We start from the raw sequence: 6,431 nt of genomic DNA, 5'->3' as shown, positions 1-6,431 counted from the left end.
TTATTCTCTTTTAGAAATAATTTATTTTAGTTACTATAGATTTTTAACCCAATTAATTTCCTTTAAAATGAGCTATTGAACAACCCTCTACGATGTTCCAGTGCCAAGCTATCTCTGGATACAAAAAACCTTAATAGGGGTTTTGGACAAGGTGGTTCTAATGGTGTAATTTTTGTTTTGATCTGACTCTTTTCTTAGGAGTTAGGGGTTTTTATATTTCTTAACTTTGGACGTGATCGTCTCTTAATAGGTTGATAGCTACCGCTGCAACCCCGATGAGATCCTCTTGACTAACACCATTTATGATCAATCCTTATGTCCCACTATACAAGTTTGTATAGGCAAGAGTTCGTTCTTTATTGTAATGTTGTTTAAATTAAAAAATTACTATTACTGATTAGGCATCATAAATATTTTTGCAGTTTACATAATAATTTTAGCGATTAAGCCAAAAAAGAAAATTTTGGTTCCAGGAGTTTCGGTTACTATTGAGACAAGTAGCTATTATTACTATAGAGTTCATTACATGGACTGTTTTATTGCTTCAAAATTCAAATATCTTTGAAAAGACTGCAGTATGAAAATACATCAAAAATGCAATTTTTTTGACAAAATTGATTCTACTTTAAAAAGTATTTTATTTTTAAATACAAAAGTGACTAGATGTTGCAATTTCCTTTAAAATGAGCTATTATACAGCTCTCTATGATTTTCCAGTGCCCAGCTAGCTGAGCAGAAAGAAAAAGCGGAAAGAAAAAAATATCCCGTTTGTGGAGAATAACGTGGTAAAAGTCAATTTTCTTGATTTTCAAGCCAATATATTTTATTTGTTATTCAAGCAAAAGGGAGTTAAGTTTCCTTTATAGAGGATTCGGACAAGGCGGTTCTAATGGTGTACTTTTTGTTTTGATCTGACTCTTTTTTTAGGAGTTGGGGGGTTTTATATTTCTTGACATTGGAGGTGATCGTCTCTTACTAGGTTGCTAGCTACCGCTGCAGCCCGGATCTATTAGTAGAAATTTGGATTGTTCTATTTTGATATTGTTTTTGGTTATTCTTTCTTTTTTTCCACTCGCGTGAGACCATATTTTTTCAAGATTTAAAATTATTAAGCACACAAAATCCCGTGTCGAGTATCTAAAACCTAGCATAAAACAAAACTAATTTTAAAATTTTCAGGTATTTATCTTGTTTGAATTACAAAATTAGTATTATTGGTTAGACACCATAAATATTTTTGCAGTTTAAATAATAAGTTTAGTGATTCTGGACTGAAAACTAAAATAATTGCAATTATGAGACAATAATATGGAGATATGTACTTTACGGGTTACAGGATACAATAATAAATTTGAACTGAGATGAAAAAAAATTTCTTCCAGGAGACAAAAAGCAAAACTAATTTTAGAATTTTCATGTATTTTTGTTGTTTAAATTAAAAAATTACTATTACTGATTAGGCATCATAAATATTTTTGCAGTTTACATAATAATTTTAGCGATTAAGCCAAAAAAAGAAAATTTTGGTTCCAGGAGTTTCGGTTACTATTGAGACAAGTAGCTATTATTACTATAGAGTTCATTACATGGACTGTTTTATTGCTTCAAAATTCAAATATCTTTGAAAAGACTGCAGTATGAAAATACATCAAAAATGCAATTTTTTTGACAAAATTGATTCTACTTTAAAAAGTATTTTATTTTTAAATACAAAAGTGACTAGATGTTGCAATTTCCTTTAAAATGAGCTATTATACAGCTCTCTATGATTTTCCAGTGCCCAGCTAGCTGAGCAGAAAGAAAAAGCGGAAAGAAAAAAATATCCCGTTTGTGGAGAATAACGTGGTAAAAGTCAATTTTCTTGATTTTCAAGCCAATATATTTTCTTTGTTATTCAAGCCAAAGGGAGGTAAGTTTCCTTTATAGAGGATTCGGACAAGGCGGTTCTAATGGTGTACTTTTTGTTTTGATCTGACTCTTTTTTTAGGAGTTAGGGGTTTTTATATTTCTTAACATTGGACGTGATCGTCTCTTACTAGGTTGCTAGCTACCGCTGCAAACCTGGATTACCACAAACTGTTTGATTGCTTCAAAAATCAAATGTCTTTGAAAAGACAGCAGTATGGAAAGACATCAAAATACAGTTTTTAGTGGAAAAATTTGTCCTGTTTTAAAAATAATTTGTTTTAGTTACAGAAGGTTTTTAACCCAATTAATTTCCTTTATAATGAGCCATTGAACAACTCTCTACGATCTTCCAGTGTCAAGCTATCTGTGGAAAAGAAGAAAGAAAAAAAGATGCCGTTTGTGGAAAATAACATGGTTAAAGTCAATTTTCATGATTTTCAAGCCAATATATTTTCTTTGTTATTCAAGCCAAAGGACGGTAAGTTTACTAGATAGAAGTTTTGAACAAAGCGGTTCTAATAGTGTACTTCTTGTTTTAATCTTAATCTTTTTTTTTAGTAGTTATAGGTTTTTATATTTCTTAACATTGGACGTGATCGTCTCTTACTAGGTTGCTAGCTACCGCTGCAACCTGGATTAGGAGTTATGGGTTTTTATACTTCTTAAAATTGGACATGATCTTCTCTTACTAGGTTGCTAGCTACTGCTGAAACCCGGATCTTTATTATGACCACGAACTGTTTGATTTAATACTTCAATTACTATGAGTTACAGTTCGTTCCTTATTGTAAACTACCGCTGCAACCTTTACAATTCGTTCCTTATTGTAACTTACTAGGTTGTAGCTACCGCTGCAACCTGGATTAGGAGTTATGGGTTTTTATACTTCTTAAAATTGGACATGATCTTCTCTTACTAGGTTGCTAGCTACCGCTGCAACCCGGATCTTTATTATGACCACGAACTGTTTGATTCAATACTTCAGTTAATATGGGTTACAGTTCGTTCCTATTGTATGCCATTCTATCTGTGGGAAAAAAAGATGCCGTTTAGGCAGAATGCTTTTAGTATAGGCAAGAGGTCGTTCTTTATTATAAACAGTTTACAGATGTAATGGGAAATCTTATACATCACTGTGAATATATGGAGGCATAATTGTCCTTTACTTAGTTTCAGCTTAAATTCGATGATCGAGCCTTTATGTACTACATCCAACGACTATGACGTCATTGATCAATATTGTATATACAAAATTAAGTTTTTCGTGAAAAATAATTAATAAAAAAAATTAAGTGCAAAAGGCGCTAGATCTAAAGATTTCCTTTAAAATGAGCCATTGAACAACTCTCTACGACGTTCCAGTGCCAAGCTATCTCTGGAAACAAAAGAAAGAAAAAAATATCCCGTTTGTGCAGAATAACGTGGTTAAAGTCAATTTTCTTGATTTTCAAGCCAATATATTTTCTTTGTTATTCAAGCCAAAGGGTGGTAAGTTTCCTTTATAGGGGTTTCGGACAAGGCGGTTCTAATGGTGTACTTTTTGTTTTGATCTGACTATTTTTCTAGGAGTTAGGGGTTTTTATATTTCTTAACATTGGACGTGATCGTCTCTTACTAGGTTGCTAGCTACCGCTGCAACCCGGATGGCCTATGAAACTTAGTATAGGCTAAAGGTCGTTCTTTATTATAATCGTCTCTTACTAGATTGCTAGCTACTGCTGCAACCCGGATTCACATATATATTATTTATGAGAGGCAACCTGGCCGAGTGGTCCAAGGCACTGGTGTTAACCACCAGTCTCTTCGGAGGCGTGGGTTCAAATCTTACCGCTGGTATACGATTATGTTTGAAAGACTGCAGTGTGAAAAGACATCGAAAATGCAGTTTTTGGTGGAAAAATTTATTCTCTTTTAGAAATAATTTATTTTAGTTACAAAAGGTTTTTAACCCAATTAATTTCCTTTAAAATGAGCTATTGAACAACCCTCTACGATGTTCCAGTGCCAAGCTATCTCTGGAAACAAAGAAAAAAAAAAGAAAAAAATATCCCGTTTAGGAAGAATGTTGTAGTAGCTGCCACTTTTCTTGATTTTCAAGCCAATATATTTCCCTTTCTGTTCAAGCCAAGGGACAGAAAGTTTCCTATACAGGGGTTTCGGACAAGGCGGTTCTCATGGTGTACTTTTTGTTTTGATCTGACTCCTTTTTTAGGAACTATGGGTTTTTATATTTCTTAACATTGGACCTGATCGTCTCTTACTAGGTTGCTAGCTACCGCTGCAACCCGGATGAAGTTGCGTATGCAAGTTAGTATAGGGAAGAGTTCGATCTTTATTATATTTTCTTAGTAAGTTAACCATTTTTATCATGTCTTATATGTAACATATTCATCATGAGTATCCAATAGTACAATGGTAAACATAACCGCTTGTCACGAGGGCCATCAGGGTTCGATTCCCAGTTGTAGAGAATTTTTAATTTGTTGACTTTAAATATAACTTTACAATCCTACACTATAGTTAAGCGACCCATACCAGTTAGTATAGGGAAGAGTTCGATCTTTATTATAATTCTCTTTTAGAAATAATTTATTTTAGTTACTATAGATTTTTAACCCAATTAATTTCCTTTAAAATGAGCTATTGAACAACCCTCTACGATGTTCCAGTGCCAAGCTATCTCTGGATACAAAAAAAGAAAAAAAAAGAAAAAAAAGAAAAAAATATCCCGTTTAGGCAGAATGTTGTAGTAGCTGCCACTTTTCTTGATTTTCAAGCCAATATATTTCCCTTGCTGTTCAAGCCAAGGGACAGAAATTTTACTATGCAGGGGTTTCGGACAAGGCGGTTCTAATGGTGTACTTTTTGTTTTGATCTGACTCTTTTTTTAAGAACTATGGGTTTTTATATTTCTTAACATTGGACGTGATCGTCTCTTACTAGGTTGCTAGCTACCGCTGCAACCCGGATAATATAAATACTGTAATCTTAAGTATAGTGAAGTTGCGTATGCAAGTTAGTATAGGGAAGAGTTCGTTCTTTATTATAAAAAATGTTTTTAACCCCATTAATTTCCTTTAAATGAGCCATTGAACAACTCTCTACGATGTTCCAATGCCATGCTATCGGTTGAATTACTAACCTAAACTATAATTAAGTGGCGTATAAAATTTAGTATAGGCAAGAGGTCGTTCTTTATTATATTAAAAAAATTATTATCATATCTTATATGTAACTTTTATTTTATAAGTCTTCGATAGTCTAATGGTAAGTATGCGCACTTGTTACCTGGGAGAAGGGGGTTAGATTCCCCGTCGGGGAGAAATTTTAATATGTTGAATTAAAAGCACTATCTTTTCAATTTAAAATTTAAAAAAGAAACTTGTTTATTTACATTCTAGCTAAAATAATGAAGATAATGTGAATGAACCACAGTGTTCAGTTTCTTTGGACTTGAGTTCGTTTTTTAACTATAAATACAAACAGGAAAAAGCCTACGGCTTTTTCTTCTTTTAAATAGTAAGAGACGAAACTCAAACAATCAATTAGCTAACTAAGTCCAATGTATGGAATGGTTTGTCATTTCAGTGATCGTCTTTTAATGTAATTCTTAAGGAACATAATTAAAATTTCTTAATGTAATAAAAATAATTTGTTTTAATTACAAAAGGTTTTTAACCCCATTAATTTCCTTTAAAATGAGCCATTGAACAACTCTCTACGATGTTCCAGTGCCATGCTATCTGTTGAAGTACTAACCTATACTATAATTAAGTGGCGTATAAAATTTAGTATAGGCAAGAGGTCGTTCTTTATTATAATATCATAAAACAATTAATTAGCTTTTTACACATATCTCATATGGTCTAGTGGTTTAGGATAGTTGGCTTTCAACCAATTAGCTTGGGTTCGAATCCCGGTGTGGGAATTATTTTTAAAACAAAATCAGGTGAAATTAATTAGCTAATTTGACAAGACATAGGTAACTAAGGGCAAGAGTTCGTTCTTTACTATAACTAGGTTGCTAGCTACCGCTGCAACCCGGATTATTATAAAACGTGGTTAAAGTCAATTTTCTTGATTTTCAAGCCAATATATTTCCCTTGCTGTTCAAGCCAAGGGACAGAAAGTTTCCTATACAGGGGTTTCGGACAAGGCGGTTCTAATGGTGTACTTTTTGTTTTGATCTGACTCCTTTGTTAGGAACTATGGGTTTTATATTTCTTAACATTGGACGTGATCGTCTCTTACTAGGTTGCTAGCTACCACTGCAACCCGGAAAATAGATAATTTCAGTTAGCATTGTCATGTCGTTCTTTACTGTAAAACTCTCTACGATGTTACAGTGCCAAGCTATCTGTTGAATTACTAACCAATACTATAATTAAGTGGCGTATAAAATTTAGTATAGGCAAGAGGTCGTTCTTTATTATATGCCTTTCGGGAAAAGATTTGGAAACACTTTTAGATCAAGTTCTTCCTGAAATAAGTCTTCGCTCTCACCTTTTAGTTTCTTGATTTGA

This window comes from Artemia sp. Qi Xiang Cuo, unplaced genomic scaffold (genome assembly GCF_049724085.1).
Source record: "Artemia sp. Qi Xiang Cuo unplaced genomic scaffold, ASM4972408v1 HiC_scaffold_32, whole genome shotgun sequence".
Lineage (NCBI taxonomy): Eukaryota > Metazoa > Arthropoda > Branchiopoda > Anostraca > Artemiidae > Artemia > Artemia sp. Qi Xiang Cuo.
Note: the sequence above shows the minus strand (reverse complement) of the source record.